This window comes from Lucilia sericata, unplaced genomic scaffold, assembly GCF_015586225.1.
Source record: "Lucilia sericata isolate MDLA Ls3-8-SP2 unplaced genomic scaffold, ASM1558622v1 Contig002774F_arrow, whole genome shotgun sequence".
Lineage (NCBI taxonomy): Eukaryota > Metazoa > Arthropoda > Insecta > Diptera > Calliphoridae > Lucilia > Lucilia sericata.
Window position 1 is genome coordinate 19036 of NW_023996483.1, and position 21233 is coordinate 40268.

The window sequence follows — 21233 nt, forward strand, 5'->3', positions numbered from 1 at the left end:
TATAGAAAAGAGAAAATTTTATATAGGAAAGAGAAAGTTTCGAAAATTTTCTATAGAAAATAGAAAATTTCAAAATGTTCTATAGAAAAGAGAAAATTTCAAAAGTGTTCTTAAACTTTTCTATAGGAAAGTGAAAATTTCGAAAATTTTCTTTAGAAATGAGAAAATTTCTATAGGAGAGAGAAAATTTCGAAAATTTTGTATAGAAAAGTAAAAATTTCGAAAATTTTGTATAGAAAAAAGAAAAAATTTTCTATAGAAAATCGAAAATTTCAAAAGTGTTCTTAAAGAAGAGATCTTGTCTTTAAAAGTTAATAATTTTCTATAAAAAATAGTTAGGTTAGGTTTGGTTAGGTTGATAGGAGGATGTATAGGCCACTATCGGGCCTGTTGTGCGCTCCTTTTCATGAAAAAAAAATTGTTCACAGAAACTCAGTTTACTGGACGTAAATCCCAAGAATTTTGTAATCAGTGTTAGTCAGTAATGTTATTTCCGGAATAACATCACTTTCAAAATACTTAGATCTAATTTCGACGAATGCTTGACAGTGGCAAAGAAAGTGCTCCAAAGCTTCACTGTCATCTCCACATGCTCTATATTCGTCTGAATCCGTACGTTTCTATTGATCTGCTCGTAATCCTGTGTGTGTCCACTCAGAATACGTACCATCATACTAACTTCAGACTTGCTCATTTTGAGGAGATTTCTCATCAGGGTCACCCCATAGGATCTTTGTGGTTCTACCCATCGTTTCATTATTCCAAGAGGCCTTATGGGATTCTCTCACCCATATTTTTAATTATGCTATTGTTGCGTCGAATAGTTTTGCGTTCGTCAGGTTAACTACCTCGAGCTCCCTTCCCTTTAAAGCTATTAAATTCTTTCTTTTCCCTTTCGTTGCCGACTGCAGCCGAGTGGCCTGGTACCCATATGATGCAAATCTTGCCTCTAGGAGAGTATTCAGTTAAAGCTTTCTTACAATCTAATACGGCCTTAGATTTAATTATATCACCTGATATCGCCCTAATTGCTTTCTGGCTGTCGGTGAATATATTAAGAGCTGTAAGCGTCAAATTTATTCTAATCCAATTTACACATTCCGTTATTGCTCGGACCTTCTGCCTGGAAGCTTGTCTTATGATTAGGTAAACGGTGGTATATTTCAGTTTCTGTTTCCATATGTGCAAACCTTACCTCTGGAAGAGTATTCAGTTAAAGCTTTCATACAATCTAATATAGCCTTATATTGAATTCTAAAGCCAATTTGTCGTAGTAGGACTAAGACCCCATTTCATGCCTACAGTTCTAATACATATCGCCCAGCACCGATGTGCCTTGTCGATCCTTTTCTCTATGTGGTGTCTCCATTTAAATTTCCGGTCGAGGATTACACCTAAGTACTTAACTTTGTCTGTCACCGGTATCTTCTCGTCCAGGAAACAAGGTTCAGTATACATAGAAATTTGTGTCTTTCTTGTGAATAGATAGATTTCCGTTTTCCTCGGGTTAACATTGAGGCCACTCGGTGGAGCCCAGCTCAAGGCTGTATTCAGAGCCTCCTCTGCTCTTCTACACAAATAATTTGAATCCTTTCCCTTTAAAAGTCTGCATCGTCTGCATAGCAGACAGGTCTGAGTCCTTTCTCGGTTAGGGTACTTAGGAGGATATTAATCGTGGTAACCCAGAGTAAAGGTGACAAAATGCCGCCCTGTGGTATACCGCGAAATACCTTTTTCCTAATAGTGATATCGTACTTCTTGCAGCTTATCCATCTATTCCTTAGCATGTAGTTGATCCAGTTACGGAGCACCTGGTCAACATAAAACTGGTCTAGCTATTGGATAAGAGTATCAGTGTACACGTTATTGAAGGCGCCTTCGATGTCAATGCATACCGCTAGGGTATACAGTTTTCTGTCGAAGGATTCACCTATGTAGTGGACAACTTCGTTTAAAGCGGGCCGAGAAAATGCCATCCTACCCTGCAGCTTTATAGGGAGCAAAACTTTTGATTGCCCCTATAATCATATGTAATAATAATTTCCGTGTTAGCCTTCCCTTCCTCCAATATCAGCTTATTCGATATACCGGGTGGGAAATGAGAGTCCATTAGTAGTTTCATTGTCTCCTCAATATCCTCGAGGCTTCTGCCCTTGTCATCGACAATAGATTCCGGTTGGATATGAGAAAAGTTTCCAGGACTTTCGTTTGGCATTTCGAACAATTTACTTATAGAGTATTTAAATAACTACTTAAAATCCAGCATCTAGTAAAATTAATCAAATTATAACTAATTTATTTTATTTTTTTTTATGTTTTGTCCTCAAAAAGAGCATGTTAATAGCACGTTATTTATATAATGCAAAGTAATTAATTTAAAAATACATATACATACATATGTGTACTTACGCCAACAAAAAACAAAACGAAACTAGAGCGAAAAAATTCACTAAATAGATTTACGAATTAAATACGTTTTTATTTAAATTGTTTGGCTTTGTTGCAAATTAAAAGCTTTCAATGATAATTGAAGTGAATGGCAGTAAATTTGTAAAGGAGAAGCTAAAAAAAAATGCAACTACACTAAATACTCTCCCTAGTATATAATTAAAAATTCAAACCTAATTAATGAAAATGTTTATTAAAAGTTGTTTGTTTCATTAAATAAAAAACTATTTAAGCAAAAACAAAATAATGTAAAATATAAACATAAGCACCTTGTAATATTTTACAAAATAAAATTAATTATTAAAAAAAAACTAAAAAAAAATAACGCAGCTGCATAACATACACGCCCTCCATTCAATGTGAAAATTTTATATTGATTTCATTTGCGTATTATTTTTGTAAAACATAAATTCTGGATAGATTTATGAACATATAAAAATATTTAATTATATACATTGAATCAGATTTTTTTTCAAACATTTTTGTATTTTAAATAACATTACCTTTATACACGCATACATACATAAAAGCATAAAATGTGTATTATTTGCTATTTATCACATTTTCATAAATTTTCATTAAATATAGATAATTTACAGCTACATTTTGTTTGCTGGTTTATGTGTAAATGTATCGTTGTGTATTTGTAATATTAAATTTAATTGGTTTAAATTAATGCAGGATATTAATTATTTTATTAATTGAATAATAAAATGTTGTAGGAATGTGATCAAAACTAAAACAATATTAACCGAAAAACTAATATTGTTTTAATTGTTTCAAATATGACTATTCAACCCATTCTTATTTTAGAGGTCAAATACCAAATTTAGTACTCTGGTACTTTTTTCAGCTACTTTTAGAAAGTGTATAGTGTAGTCTTATAGTATAGTCTATAGTCTAGTCTAGTCTAGTCTTAGTCTCTCTAATCTAGCCTATAGTCTAGTCTTTATAGTCTAGTCTATAGTCTAGTCTATAGTCTAGTCTATTAGTCTAGTCTATAGTCTAGTCTATAGTCTAGTCTATAGTCTAGTCTATTAGTCTTAGTCTATCGTCTAGTCTATAGTCTAGTCTATAGTCTAGTCTACTAGTCTTAAGTCTATAGTCTAGTCTATAGTCTAGTCTATAGTCTAGTCTATAGTCTAGTCTATAGTCTAGTCTATAGTCCTAGTCTATAGTCTAGTCTATAGTCTAGTCTATAGTCTAGTCTATAGTCTAGTCTATAGTCTAGTCTATAGTCTAGTCCTATAGTCTAGCCTATAGTCTAGTCTATAGTCTAGTCTATAGTCTAGTCTATAGTCTAGTCTATAGTCTAGTCTATAGTCTAGTCTATAGTCTAGTCTATAGTCTAGTCTATAGTCTAGTCTATAGTCTAGTCTATAGTCTAGCCTATAGTCTAGTCTATAGTCTAGTCTATAGTCTAGTCTATAGTCTAGTCTATAGTCTAGTCTATAGTCTAGTCTATAGTCTAGTCTATAGTCTAGTCTATAGTCTAGTCTATAGTCTAGTCTATAGTCTAGTCTATAGTCTAGTCTATAGTCTAGTCTATAGTCTAGTCTATAGTCTAGTCTATAGTCTAGTCTATAGTCTAGTCTATAGTCTAGTCTATAGTCTAGTCTATAGTCTAGTCTATAGTCTAGTCTATAGTCTAGTCTATAGTCTAGTCTATAGTCTAGTCTATAGTCTAGTCTATAGTCTAGTCTATAGTCTAGTCTATAGTCTATAGTCTAGTCTATAGTCTAGTCTATAGTCTAGACTATAGTCTTGTCTATAGTCTAGTCTATAGTCTAGTCTATAGTCTAGACTATAGTCTTGTCTATAGTCTAGTCTATAGTCTAGTCTATAGTCTAGACTATAGTCTTGTCTATAGTCTAGTCTATAGTTTAGTCTATAGTCTAGTCTATAGTCTAGTCTATAGTCTAGTCTATAGTCTAGTCTATAGTCTAGTCTATAGTCTAGTCTATAGTATAGTCTATAGTCTAGTCTATAGTCCAGTCTATAGTCTAGTCGATAGTCTAGTCTATAGTCTAGTCTATAGTCTAGTCTATAGTTTAGTCTATAGTCTAGTCTATAGTCTAGTCTATAGTCTAGTCTATAGTCTAGTCTATAGTCTAGTCTATAGTCTAGTCTATAGTCTAGTCTATAGTCTAGTCTATAGTCTAGTCTATAGTCTAGTCTATAGTCTAGTCTATAGTCTAGTCTATAGTCTAGTCTATAGTCTAGTCTATAGTCTAGTCTATAGTCTAGTCTATAGTCTAGTCTATAGTCTAGTCTATAGTCTAGTCTATAGTCTAGTCTATAGTCTAGTCTATAGTCTAGTCTATAGTCTAGTCTATAGTCTAGTCTATAGTCTAGTCTATAGTCTAGTCTATAGTCTAGTCTATAGTCTAGTCTATAGTCTAGTCTATAGTCTAGTCTATAGTCTAGTCTATAGTCTAGTCTATAGTCTAGTCTATAGTCTAGTCTATAGTCTAGTCTATAGTCTAGTCTATAGTCTAGTCTATAGTCTAGTCTATAGTCTAGTCTATAGTCTAGTCTATAGTCTAGTCTATAGTCTAGTCTATAATCTAGTCTATATCTAGTCTATAGTGTGGTCTATAGTCTAATCTATAGCCTAGTTTTTTTTATAGCTATAACAATTAGAAATTTTTAATTTTCCGTACCTGTTCCCTACTTAGTATAGTATAGTCTAGTCTATAGTCTAGTCTATAGTCTAGTCTATAGTCTAGTCTATAGTCTAGTCTATAGTCTAGTCTGTAGTCTAGTCTATAGTCTAGTCTATAGTCTAGTCTATAGTCTAGTCAATAGTCTAGTCTATATTCTAGTCTATAGTCTAGTCTATAGTCTAGTCTATAGTCTAGTCTATAGTCTAGTCTATAGTCTAGTCTATAGTCTAGTCTACAGTCTAGTCTATAGTCTAGTCTATAGTCTAGTCTATAGTCTAGTCTATAGTCTAGTCTATAGTCTAGTCTATAGTCTAGTCTATAGTCTAGTCTATAGTCTAGTCTATAGTCTAGTCTATAGTCTAGTCTATAGTCTAGTCTATAGTCTAGTCTATAGTCTAGTCTATAGTCTAGTCTTTGTTATAAGCTGTAACTATTTGAAATTTCGAATTTTCCATGCCTGATCCCTACTAAGTATAGTGGTGTAAGGAATAGAACTTAACGCCGAGATATATTCTGCAATAATACAATCTTATTTTTGTTATGTCAAAGTTCATTAGTAACTAAACATTAATTTAAGATATATTTATGTATATGTACATTACTTCTTCTTATTTTTTTAACCAAAACATATAAAACATTAATGCACACACATCCACTTTAAAACCACTTTATATCACCAAAAAACTTTTTTAAGTGTTTTATAAATTTTTCCAAATTTCAAAATTAAAAAAAAAGGAAAATTTTTAGTGACGATATTAAAGTTATTATTGTTAAATATTTGTAACAAAAACTAATTGGTATTAAAGGCTTTTCACCAAAAAAAAAAAGAATAAAAATATATATTAAAACAAAACCTAATTATTGTTTAATAAATACGGAAACAAACCCCCATTTCATTAAAAAAATCTTAATAAACATTAAAAACTTCATTTTAATTAAATATAATTTTATTTGTAACACATTTAATATTTACTTACAGATAATTATTTATTTATTTACTACATATTTGTTTATTTGTCAATAAATATAAATAAAACAAAAACTATAAACATATATGACATAAATACATACTCGTACTACATGCTATAACATGCAACAACATGCCACATTGTATTGTTAAATAATATTCCATTTTCCATAAACAATTTTAAACCTTTAACTTTATTTTTGTTTGTTAATTTTTTGTTAAATCATTGGTTCATATACATTTTCAACCGATTAATAATTTTTTTTTATTTGTTAAAAAAACAACAACAAAATAAACGCAAAAATCATTTATTTACTTTAAACAATTGAATTTATTAATAGTTAATAAATTAATTTATAACAAAATCAATTTAAATTTAATTTTAAAAACTTAAAAATCAAATATTTATTGTTGTTAAACAAATTTGTTTGTTTTTAATTTTTTTCTTATAAAAAAAATGAAATAAAAAATAAAAATTTAATTTAAAAAAATCTACAAAAAAATCATAATACATATATATTTGCTTTATTTGGTGAATGTCCTAAATGCCAATTGGTCGGTTATTTAAGTATTTAAACAAAATGAATTTAAAAAAAAATGGAATATTCTTTTTACAAATACAAAGTGTTAAAAAATTTATGTTGGTTATTAAAATATATTATTTTTCATAATTTTTTAAATGTTTTCAGAAATAGCTAAGGTATTAAACTTCGTTTCTGAAATTTACATTTTTTCTAAAGGATAAACATTAATGGTTTTCATATAATGTTTAAAAGCCTGGTAAAACGCTTATTTTGAATTCACTGTAATGAATTGTTAAAACAACTAGAGTTCATGAGTAAGCCCTATGATGAATTTGGAACTAGATGAAGTTATGTCCTAGGGATACTATTGACTGTTCTATAAAACATCATTTTCAGAAACACAAATAGAAAAGAATATAGATAGATAGATCTCTGGGCAGGATTATAGCTCAATATACACTTTACAGAATGATCTATAGACTAGTCTACAGATAGACCAGTCTATAGATGGATCTGTATTGATTTTAATTGATCTGTAGACAAGTCTGTAGACTGAACCTTAAAACCAGACTTTACAGCAATCTATTGAATTATCTGTAGATTGATCTAAAGTCCAGTTTATTGATTTAGACCAGTCTTTCGATTATTCTATAAACTAGTCTGGAGATTGATCTATAGTTCAGTCTATAGATTGATTTATAGACCACTCTATAAATTGATCTTTAGACCACTGTAGAGACATATCTACATACCACTCTATAGAATGATCTATAGACCAGCTTATAGATTGATCTATAGACTTGTATATTGATTGATCTACAGTCAAGTTAATGGACTGATATATAGATCAGTCCAATCTGTAGATCAGATTTATAGGCCAACACTATAAATTGATCTTTAGACAACTGTAGAGATAGATCTACAGACTACTATATAGAATGATCTATAGACCAACTTATAGATTGATCTATAGACTAGTCTGTAGATCAACCTATACATAGATTATAGATATAGATATAGATTTATCTATAAACTAGTTCATACACTTGTCTATAGACCAGTTTGCAGATTGATCTATGGACCAGCCTATTGATTGATACATAGACTGCCCTATTGATTGATATATAGACAAGTATTTAGATTGATCTATAGTCAAGTGTATGGACTGATCTATAGATCAGTCTTTAGATTGATTTATTGATCAGCCTCTTGATAGTTCGATTGTTCAGTTTCTAGATTGATCCATAAACTTGACTAAAGATACCCCTATATTCAAGTCTATAGATTGATCTATAGACCAGCCTATTAATTGATCTATAGATAAGTATACAGATTGATCTATAGTTAAGTCTATGAACTGTAGAATGATCTATTAACTAGTTTGTAGATCAACCTATACAGCCTATAGATTTATCTATAAACTAGTTCATACACTAGTCTATAAACCAGTTTACAGATTGATCTATGGACCAGCCAATTAGTTGATCTATAGACTAGTACATTGATTGAGCTATAGAGCAGTTTAAATATTGATCTACATTCAAGTCTCTAGATTGATCTTTATATAAGTCTCCAGATTGTTATATAGAACAGTTTCTAGTTTAATCTATAAACTACTCTAAAGATTGATCTATAAACTAGTCAAGTCCATAGATTGATCTATATACCAGTCTATAGATTGATTTTTAGACCAGCCTATGGATTGATCTATAGACAAGAACATTAATCGATCTATAGACAAGTATATTTATCTACAGTCACGTCTAAGGACTGATCCATAGATCAGTCTCAGATTGATCTATAGATCAGTCTCTAGATTGTTCTATAGATCAGTTTCTAGATTGATCTATAAACTATATACTGAAATATGGACCAATCTATAGACTGATATATAGACTAGTTTTTGGTAGGCCATTCAATGGATCAATCTATAGTTTATTTTTAAAACTAGTTGATAGTTTGATCTTGAGTTTAGTCTATATATTGATCTATAGACCAGGCAGAAGATTGATCCAAGTGTTCTGTTGGTGAAGATCAATAAAATATTTATAGGCTGCTTTTCAGAAGAATCTCAAGATTCATTCTAAATTAAATCGTTAATATCTTCTTCCAACATCGTCAAAAACTTTCTATTCTATTTTTTTATATTTTCAATATATAAATAGTTCCCCTAAGGGTTCATTCTATTGTTTTATCAGGTTTTTTAATATTTATCATCATATAAATTGTCTTAACATGTGTATATTGTTTAACAACAAAAGAAAATGAAAATTCATATCAACAAATTTCAAGTTTATTTACCAAGAATATTATAAAAAATCTTTCCAACTACAAAGTGAATGTCATTTGAATGTATTGATGATAATGTATACATCAAGTCATCATTGATAATGAATTTATAGGGATTCCCCTCGCACATCATTTGTTAAAACTTGGGGGAAATGATGTAGAATAATAAAATTTCCTTAAACATTTGAAATTTTTTTGTGATCCATTTCCTAGACTTATAGTAACCCAATTTCAAAATTTTTAAACGCTGCTTTTTTGGACACCCTATCTCTCAATCTCTTGTTTACACTATGTTGCAATAACATGTCCTTAAAGCCTTAACATAAAAATATGTTACAATTGTTGTTTCTTTTTTTCTGTGAGAATTTTTCAAATGAAAATTCTTAAAATGCAAAATGTTAATTATTTTATCAAATAACAATAATAATAATAATAACATTATCAACAACATTATCTTCAAACATGTATGAATTATACAACATATCATACATCATACTTACAGCAAGATTTGTTTAAACAGCAGAAGGCTTTGTATTTTCATAGTATTTAAAATTTCAACAGAAGAAGCATTTATCTGAAATCCTCTATGTCGATTTACGATTGCAAAAATACACTCGCACGCACTCTAGCAACATTTTCTGTTACACACACACATACATATGTATGTATATTAAGGATATGCAATGAAATTAACCCTTGAAAGCATCAAAAGACGTTTTCTTTAATATTGTACTTGTTATTGTAATTGAACAAAATTATGCATAATATTTTTACAAAGACTAAAAAAGAAAATAATATGCATTTGCATTTAAATCATATGCTTAGGCAATTTCTTTTTAAATTCAGTTCTTAAGTACGGAAAATCTTCGTGCACTTATTGAGATTTAAAAACTTGAAATCAAAGAGGAAAAAAATATTAATAAAAACTTAAAGAAATTCTTATTAAAAGATTTTAATATTTCAAAGACTTTGTACAATGTACATTTATTATTAAGGTATTAAAGGATATTTTATTATAATTTTCAAAGGACCTTCATATTGTTTGCATTTGACTATTGATTCAATATATAAGATATATCTACGAGAACTTTAGAATTTTCCGAAATTAAAGTAAATAGAAGCTTTGTTACCATAGTAGCTGCAGCTAGTCATGGGTTAAATAAAATGCAATGACCTATAAAACATTTATTTACACTCAACTACACTTGACTTTATTAATATCCATAATGAAGTTTTTCTCTCAGCTGTAACAGTTATTGTTTTTATTAAATGTATTGTTATTGTTGTCACTCATTTACATACATACTACATATGTATGTATGTGTTCAAATATACACACAAATACAAACCCTTTAAATCCCAGCAGTTCGGCCGTACATTCCCAAACTAACTATTTATTTAGCCACCAACTGTCCATGTGCTTGTTCTACGAGAAAGTCAACCGTCATTCCATAGATTACAAAGAGACAGTCAAAAATCTAGTCCAATGTAGTCAAAGAACGACAATGAAAATCTTTTCTTAAGTTTGATCTTTAAGTGTCCACTCTCTAGATTACTTGGATAGTGTAAAGTGACGGCCGATCACGCTTACAAAGGAAATACTAAAATATCTTCACTCTCGTTTACAAAGTGTACATACGTCACGAAAGGCGTATTAGAACCAACCAGATGGTTAGACGTTATTGGAAATTATTGTCTTTTTCGAATGCTTTGACTCTATGTTCTAAACTGCTGGGTTCTGAATACCATATATACCAGTCTTAAGCATGATCAGTACACCAATCTCTGGAGTCATCTGTGTAGTTGTATATAGAACAATATATTGATACGTCTATAGAATATTTTATACAAACATCCAGTCTCTATATAGATCTACAGATCAGTCTATAGATTGATTTATAAACTAAAGACAGTTTGTAGATTAGTCGAAGGATTAATCTACAGATTATTCCATATATTGATCTATAGATCACTGTTTAGAATGGCTTATAGAGCAGATTGATCTTCATATTTACTGATCTTAGGACACATAATAGATCAGTTGATAGATTGATCTATAGTATAGACAAGTCTATACATTGATATATTGACCAGCCGATAAATTGATCTACTGTTCAGTCTGTATATAGAGTTACAGATCAGTCTATAGATTGATTTATAAACTAAAGACAGTTTGTAGATCAGTCGAAAGATTAATCTACAAATTAGTTCGTATATTGATCTATAGATCAGTCTTTAGATTGGCTTATAGACCAGATTGATCTTCACATATTCTGATCTTAGGACATATAATAGATTGATCTATAGACAAATCTATACATTGATATATTGACCAGCCGATATATTGATCTACTGTTCAGTTTAAATTCTGATATATTCAACGGCTAATAGATTGACCTAAAATGAGCTAACATATTGTTCTACAGATTAGTTTATTTACTGATTTATATACATTGATCTGTAGATCAGTCTATTGGCCAGTTTATGGATTGATCTATAAATCAGTCAATGTTTCGTAGATCAGTCAATAGATTGATATATAAACCATTTTATTCCTTGATCTACAGTGAAGTATATAGATTGATATATAGACTAATCTTTAGAGCAATATATAGATTGATCCAAAGACCAGTCAAGAAACTAATTCATAGATTAGTCTATAAACTGATCTTTTGAACAGTAGATTGATCTACGGATTGATCTATAGTAGAGATTTAACATTAGATCAATACATAATGTGATCTACGGATCAATTTATAGAGCAATAAATCTATATATACTGTTCTATAGGACAATGTATGAACTGTCTGTTCTAAAAATCAGTTTATGTACTGACTTGCCCATAGATCTATGTATAGACTGACCCATAAATGATCCGTAGGCTGATCTATTAACCTCTCTAAAGATTGATCTATAAATCATAGACTGATTTATAAACCAGTTTATAGAATGGTATTTAGACCAGCCTCTGGATCAATTTATTGGCCATTTTATATATAGATATATAGACCGTCGGATAATAAATTGATTTATAGTATATACGTTGGTCTATGGAAGAGTATAGAGATTGATTAGTATATAAATTGATCCATAAACCAGTTTATGTATTGATCAAAAGATTACTCTCTTCTTTGGTATATAGTTCAAAATATAGATTCATCTTTGCACTATTTTTTAGACTAAACGAAGTAATAAGCTTAAGAGTTTAAATAATGAGAAAAATTTTTACTTTTTCCGAAATTATTCTATATTTAAAAGAATATTTTTCTGTATTGCTGGGTGTAAATATTTAAAAGAATATAATACCATTATCTTGTTTGAATTTAACCAGATGTGTTTCAGAAATAAATGAAAACACTGCAGAAACAAAATGGAAAACTTTGTTTTTTTTTTTGCCAACGATTACATTATTTTCCTTTCTTTTTTTTGTTTTGGCTTACTAAAGAACATTTTATTTCCCTTTCCCTCAAAAACGTTAAATATATGTTAGTTTTACTATTCAAAAGGTGAGTGTAGGTGTGTGTGTGTACAAGAGAATAAAACTGCATTTTGGGCTTGATTATCAGAGATTAATATTAAATTGAAAACCATTGTGTTCAATTATAAATGAGTAGAGAGAAAGATAGAATACATTTGCAATACGTTGCATAAACACACCTAGTTATACAGAACTCACACATATATTTTTTTCTAAAAGGATTACAAGGATTAACACCCTTTTTTGGTAGAGGTAGATGTTAAACTACAAATAAACTTAACCCAATTTGTTGCATAAAAAATGTTAATATGCCAAAAGTTGTTAGTGTTTGTCTTTTGTTGTTGTTGTTAAATTAAACTTTAATGAATTTGAAGTGTCATGGAAATTGCGAATACAGTATTTGGGGGGAAGTAATAAGATTTGTGTGTGTTTTCTTTGGCAAAAAATATATTTTAAAGGAGCTTTTTGGCATTGATGATAATGAGATTTTATACAAAAAAAATGTTTCAAAATTTGGCAAAGATTTTTCTAAAGAATTTGATTCAGTCCATTGATCAATCAATAGACTGGTCTATATATGTATATATGGTCTACAGATCAATCCAAAGACTGATCTACAGATCGATCAATAGACTGGTTTATAGATCAATAAAGAATCAATGGACTGGTCCATAGATCAACCTATAGAATGGTCTATATATAAATCTTTAGACTGATATATAGGTCAATCTACAAACTAATCTATAGATCAATCAATAGACTAGACTATAGATCAATGTTAAGACTGGTCTATAGATCAGTATATAGACTGGTCTATAGATCAATCAATAGACTGGTATATAGATCACTTAATAGACTGGTCTATAGATCAATCAATAGACTGGTCTATAGATCAATCTACAGGCTGATCTGTAGATAAATCTATAGACTGGTCTATATATCAATAAAAAGATTGATCTATAGAACAATCTATTGACTGATCTGTAGATCAATCTATAGATCAATCAATAGGTCAATAGGTTTATCTACAGACTAATCTATAGGTCAGTCAATAGACTAGACTATAGAACGATCTTAAGACTGGCCTATAGATCAATCATTAGACTGAACTATAGATCAATGTACTATGTTTATTGATCAATCAATAGACTGGTCTATAGATCAATACATAGACTGATCTATAGATCAATACATAGACTGATCTATTGATCAATCTATAGACTGGTCTATAGATCAATATATAGACTAGTCTATAGATCAATCTATAGACTGGTCTATAGATCAAACTATAGACTGGTCTATAGATCAATCTATAGAATGGTCTATATATCAATCTATAGACTGGTCTATAGATCAATCTATAGACTGGTCTATAGATCAATCTATAGACTGGTCTATAGATCAATCTATAGACTGGTCTATAGATCAATCTATAGACTGGTCTAAAGATTAATCTATAGACTGGTCTATATATCAATCTATAGGCTGATCTATACATCAATCAATAGATAGGTTTATAAAACAATCAATAGACGGTCAATAGCCCGATATGTATATAGTCTGGTCTATAGATCGATTTAAATACTGATCTATAGTTTAATAGATCAGTCAATATACTGGTTTATAGATTGATCTGTAGACTGATCTATAGATCAGTCTATAGACTGGTCTATAGATGCTTTATAGATCAGTCAATAGACTGGTCTATAGATCAATTAATAGACTGGTTATAGATCAATACATAGACTGGTCTATAAATCAACCAATGGACTAGTCTATAGATCAACGCATAGACTAGTTTATAGATCAATCTATAGATCAAGCTATAGGCCGGTCTATAGATTAATCTATTAACTATAGACTGATCTGTAGATCAGCCAAAAGACTGGTTTAGGGATCAATCTACAGACTAGTCTATAAATCAATCTATAAACTGTTCTCAATCAGATCAATCTTTAGGCTGGTTTATCAATCAGTTATAGACTTGTCGTTCTACAGATTAAAAATATAAACTTTTCATATTTATTTCGTTGGCGTAAGAGGGAGAAATTAGTTGCTTTTCTGTTTAAATTATTTCTATAACATTTCACATTTTAAACTAATAGTTATAATATTTCATAAAATTTAATTAATTTTATCAAAATTTCTACACTTACACAAAAATACTAACATTATTTGTCCATAAAGCATATTTAATAAAAGCATAAGTATATTTTTAATTCATTGCATTAATATTTTTTTAACTTTTTGTAAAACTAATTTAATAATAATTTTTTTCCTTCATACATATTTAAACAAATATTTTAAATAATTTTTTTCATGTCATGTTTTTTTTCTTTTATAATACAACTAATTTTGTTTGATTAAATAATTAAAAATATTTTCACTCTCATATTATAAAATAATATTTTATTAAAAAAAAAAATATTTATTTAAAATTAATAACAAATATTATAACAAATATTTACTAAAAAAACATAAACAAATATTTTCTTTATTAAAACAAATTTATTAAAAAAATAGTTTGCAAAAGCAAGTCAGCGTGATGAGTATGAATTTATCTGCAAAATTGGATGAGCTTCAAAGAGGCGATAGACACATGGAGACTACAGTGGCCTTGTGTGAGATACGAACACAACTGCAGGAACTTACAAAGTCGGTTGAAAGTTGTCAAAGTGAGGTATCGGAAGTAAGTATTTATCTTTATAATTATTTTGAACATAAACATGTTTATAACTCATTTCTTATCTGCTCTAGGTAAAACGTGATATGGTGGCCATAAAACACGAACTCGATACAGTACAACAAGTCAAAGAAGAAATTGAAGAATTACGTGAATATGTCGATAGATTAGAAGAGCATACGCACAGAAGGAAGCTAAGACTTTTAGAACAAGTTTGTAGCTTAAATTATTTGCCATGTTGTGTAATTAAAATATTAACAAAAAAACAAACGACTTCAAATTTCATTTAAAAAATATAATTCAAAAAACTCTCTTCCTCTCCACAAAACAAACATTACAACAAACCAAACACCCTGTACAAACAAAAGAAAAAAAAACTTAAACTATTTTAAACTTTAAAATCAATTCATGATTAATACTCTCCAACCCTTCCTCTAAACCCGGATACAGACATTGTATAAAAAATAACATTCAGTTCATCACTGTTTAAACACTTGTAATTGAATCATAAATTAAATGAAATTATGCCAGTCAAATGTTGCCTATTTTTATATATAGTATACTAACCCATTTTTTTTTTAAAAAAAGTTTGTTTACACATTTACACTTTTTTTCGTAGCACTTTTTAGGATATCTAGTTTATTTTTTAAAAAATTTTATTTTTCACTTTCAAATTGTTTTTAGCAATATTTTAAAAGCACTTTATACTATTTAAAAAAATTCTCTCACAGAATTAGCCGTTTTAACCCCTTCTAGCTATATACAGGTTCTTATTTATATACTTAGCTTGAACTTAATATTATTTAAATTCCACCCCTTCCCTCTTTTCAATAAACACATATTTTTTGCTATTTTAGGTTACTACCAGATTTTTGAAAAAAATTAATCTGGAATTTTGCTGAGTAGTAGATAATATTACCGACGCACTAGTTCAAAAACTGGAATTGGATATTTTGCTTAGTCCTTTTGTTCACCCTAACAAGTCTCAGTCTTAATGCAGCATACGACAAGAAAACCTGATCTAGAAGATTCCAATAAGAGTCATGCACAATATTCTGGGTCTAATGTGCTGACAAATTCAGTCTATGTAGGAACGCAGAGTCCAGAAAAAGTTGCCAATAGCAATCTGAAGGATGATCTATAGTATAGTTTATTGACTGTGTATTGTCTAGCCCACATTCCGGACTATACTTTAGTCTATAGTCTAGTCTATAGTCCAGGCTATAGTGTAGTCTATAGTCCAGGCTATAACTTAGTCTATAGTCCTGACTATATTATAGTCTACAGCCTGAACTACAGTATAATCTATAGTCTAGACCAAAGTATAATCCATGGTCTGGACTATTGCCTAGGCTATAGTCTGGACTATAGACTATGCTATAGCCTGGACATTGACTAGACTATTGTCCATTATGTAGACTAGACAATACACAATCAATAAACTATACTATGGTTCATCCGTCAGATTGCTATCGGCAAGATAGTTTTGTCTATAGTGTAGCCTATAGTCTGGTCTATAGTCCAGGCTATAGTATAGTCTATAGTCCAGGCTATAGCATAGTCTATAGTCCTGACTATAGTATAGTCAACTGTCTAAACTACAGTATAATCTATAGTCTGGACTAAAGTCTAATCCATAGTCTGGACTATTGTTATAGTCTAGTCTATACACTGGACATAGCCTAGTCTATATACTGGACATAGTCTAGTCTATAGTCTGGACTATAGTCAAGTCTAGTCTATATTCTGGACTATAGTCTAGTCTATAGTCTAGGCTTTAGTCTAGTCTATAGTCTGGACGATAGTCTAGTCTATAGTCTGGACTATAGTCTAGTTTATAGTCTGCACTATAGTCTAGTCTAGTCTAAAGTCTGGAATATCGTCTAGTCTAAACTCCGCACTATTGCCTAGTATATAGTCTGGACTATTGTCTATTCTATAGTCTGGACTATACTCTAGTCTATAGTCTGGACTATAGTCAAGTTTATAGTCTGGACTATAGTCAAGTCTAAAGTCTGGACTATAGTCAAGTCTATAGTCTGGACTTTAGTCTAGTCTATAGACTGGACTTTTCTTTCTATAGTCTGGAATAAAGTCTTGTCTGTAGTCTGAACTATAGTCTAGTCTATAGTTTGGAGTATATTCTAGTCTATAGTATGGACTATAGTCTTGTAAATAGTCTGGACTATAGTCTAGTCTATAGTCTGCACTATAGTCTAGTCTAAAGTCTGGATTATACTCAAGTTTATAGTCTGGACTATTGTCAAATATATAGTTTGGACTATAGTGAAGTCTATAGTATAGATTATAATCAAGTCTATAGCCTGGACAATAGTCAGGTCTATAGGCCGGACTTTATTCAAGTCTATAGTCAGGTTTATAGTCAAGTCTATAGTCAGGTTATAGTCTGGGCTATAGTATGAGTCTATAGTCTGGACTAAAGTCTAGTTTATAGTCTGAACTATAGTCTAGTCTAAAGTCTGGACTATCGTCTAGTCTTAAGTCTGTACTATTGTCTAGTCTATAGTCTAGTCTATAGTGTGAACTATAGTCTAGTCTATATTCTGGACTATAGTCTATAGTCTGGATATAGTCTAGTCTATAGTCTGGACTATAATTTAGTCTATAGTCTGGACTATAGTCTAGTCTATAGTCTGGACTATAGGTCTAGTCAATAGTCTGGACTATAGTCTAGTCAATAGTCTGGACTATAGTCTAGATTATAGTCTGGACTATAGTTTAGTCTGTAGTCTGGACTATAGTCTAGTCTATAGTCTGGACTATAGTCTAGTCTAGTCTATAGTCTGGACTATAGTCTGGGCTATAATCTGGTCTATGGTCTGAACTTAGTCTAGTCTATAATCAGGACTACAGTCTACTCTATTGTCTGGAATATAGTCTGGACTATAATCTAATCTCTAATCTAGTCTGTATTCTGAACCAAAGTCTAGTTCATATTATGGACTGTAGTCCATTCTATATTTCGGACTGCAGTCTAGACAGTTGTTTGGACAAAGGTCTAGTATTTAGAATAAAATTTTGGCTTCTCTAAAGTCTCCTCTTTAGTCTGGACTTTAGTCGCCTCAATAGTCTAGATTTTAGGCTGGCCTATAATCTAGTATATAGTCTGTTTTATAGTTTGGTCTTTAGTTTCCTTTGTTTAATTCGATCTTAAATGCTGTTCATATGTTCGCTAAAACAAGGCTTGTAATTTTTCCGTCGGCAGCTTGATATGTCAGAGCATATTTATGGTTCCCGAAAGGCGACTTTAAAAACTAAAAATTAGAGCAATAGAACTTGTGATTATAAATTATAAAGACTGATCATATTTGTATGTATTAAAAGTAAAACCTCTGGAGATTGTGTGCATTGATATAGCATTATTTCGTACAAAGCAGAAAATTTTGATAGTACTTTCCGAAACCAAAGGGAAACTTTTATCTTTAATTCCTTATTTCTGTAGTAGTTACTTATTTCTTTAATGGCACAATTTCATTTGATTACACTCAGACATTTCATTCATCATATACCGTTTGTTTTTTTAATTACATTTAATTTATTTATTCTGCTTTATTTTTGTAATTTTTTTTTTTAATTCAACGTAGTATTTAAGTTTTATTTGTATAAAAATATATAAATTAAAATATTATTGTTTGTTTTATTTTTATTTAATTTTTTATTAGTATTTTACGAACAAAATTTTTGTTTTAGAAATCTATTAAAAAAGCTTATTTATTTCCAGGGTGGTGCAACAGTAATGGTTCGTAAATGACACTTTTTAAAAGTTTTTTTTTTTATTTTTAAAAAAGAACCACCCCTAAAAATTTTAAGATTATAAGTGCAAGTGCGTTTAATACTTCTTTTATAAACCATTTATATGACATGCGAAAAAAAAAAAATTGAAAGCAAAATTTTGCATTTTTATGTTAGTTTGTGGGGTCCTGATTTACAAAACTCTATTAAAATGGTTGAAGATCGGTACCTACACATATCAGAATTTTGATGAAATTATTTTCTAAAATTATCTAAACATTTTTTGAATAATTGTTAGAAATTTTATTAATTGTTTTAACTTCCATGAGTATCGACCTGTCAGGTACCTATTTTGATACTTCCTTCACTTCAAATATGATAAAATAAGGGAATTGATCAAGTTTGTTAATCGTTTTCAAGAGTTATGTACAAAATAAAATGTTTGTATTTTTATTACAATAGACCCATTGTGCGCTGAAGATATATTCTCCAAAAACTAGATTCTTTACCGACTTACTTCTCGCTTCTTAGCAAGCCCTTCTTTTGCTGCGCAAATTTCTTTTAAGCTATTTATTTTTTTAAATTTCTTTTGCTTTAATTTATTATGTAAACGTTAGCGAATTCACCAAAGATCTCATCAAACAGTGTAAATAATTAAGAAAAAAAAATATTTTTATTAGAAAATGTCTTAATATAACTACAATAGCTTAAGACCAAAATCATTTCAAGAGTTATAACTCAATTTATAATTTTTTTAAAATTTTTCAGCAATGTTTTTGCAAATTAATTAGAACAACTTAATTACATGCAGTAGAACGTGAACCACATCGAATCTTTTCAAATGTATTCAGTCCTATCAGTTGAAGAACCTACTTCGTTCTGCCGTGTTCTTTGAATATTTTCTAAAATTCTCTGTAAAAAGAACATTTTACAATAATTCTCTATAAAAAGAGAATTTGTCAAATTTTTCTAGAAAAAAGAATTATGCGAAAATTCTCTATAACAAGGGAATATTTCGGAATTTTCCTATAAACACAGATTTTTTCGAAAATTCTCTGTCAAAAAAGAATTTTTCAAAAATTCTCTGTCAAAAAAGAACTTTTCGAAAATTCTCTATAAAAAGAATTTCTCGAAAATTATTTATAAAAAGAGAAATTTTCTAAAATTCTCTATAAAAAGGGAGTTTTTAAAAAATTCTCTACAAAAAGATAATTTTTCGAAAATTCTCTACAAAAAGAGAATTTTTCGAAAATTCTCTATAAAAAGAGAATCTTCGAAAATTCTTTATAAAAAGACAATTCTTCGAAAATTCTCTATAAAAATAGAATTCTTCGAAAATTCTCTATAAAAAGAGGATTTTTTGAAAATTCTCTGTAAAAAGAGAATTTTTCGATAATTCTTATAATAATATAAAAAACAGAATTTTTCGATAATTCTCTATAATAATATAAAAAAGAGAATTTTTCGAAAATTCTCTATAAAAAGAATTTCTCGAAAATTCTTTATAAAAAGAGAAATTTTCTAAAATTCTCTATAAAAAGAGTTTCTTAAAAATTCTCTACAAAAAGATAATTTTTCGAAAATTCTCTAGAAAAAGAGAATTTTTCGAAAATTCTTTATTAAAAAAAGTTTCGAAAATTCTCTATAAAAAGAGAATTTTTCGAAAAGTCTCTATAAAGAGAGAATTTTTCGAAAATTCTCTATAAAGAGAGAATTTTTCGAAAATTCTCTATAAAGAGAGAATTTTTCGAAAATTCTCTATAAAGAGAGAATTTTTCGAAAATTCTCTATAAAAAGAGAATTTTTCGAAAATACTCTATAAAAAAAGAATTTTTCGAAAATTCTCTATAAAAAGGGAATTTTTCGAAAATTCCTTATAAAAGAGAATTCTTCGAAAATTCTCTTTAAAAGGAGAATTTTTCGAAAATTCTCTTTAAAAGGAGAATTTTTCGAAAATTCTCTTTAAAAGGAGAATTTTTCGAAAATTCTCTATAAAAAGAGAATTTTTCGAAAATTCCTTATAAAAAGAGAATTCTTCGAAAATTCTCTTTAAAAAGAGAATTCTTCGAAAATTCTCTTTAAAAAGAGAATTCTTCGAAAATTCTCTTTAAAAAGAGAATTTTTCGAAAATTCTCTATAAAAAGAGAATTTTTCGAAAATTCCTTATAAAAAGAGAATTCTTCGAAAATTCTCTTTAAAAAGAGAATTCTTTGAAACTATTCTTTAAAAAGAGAGTTCTTCCAAAATTCTCTTTAAAAAGAGAATTCTTCGAAAATTCTCTCTAAAATGAGAATTCTTCAAAAGAATTCTCTAAAAAGAGAATTCTTCGCAAATTCTCTATAAAAAGAGAATTCCTCGAAAATCTGCTATAAAAAGAGAATTTTTCGAAATTTCTCTATAAAAAGAGAATTTGTCGAAAATTTAA

The 21233-nt window shown here is 29.2% G+C and overlaps 1 pseudogene; it reads left to right on the forward strand.

The window, feature by feature from the left end:
- LOC119614303 overlaps window positions 1-15631 on the forward strand; it is a 29988-nt pseudogene extending 14357 nt beyond the window's left edge.
- Window positions 15632-21233: the final 5602 nt, after the last annotated feature.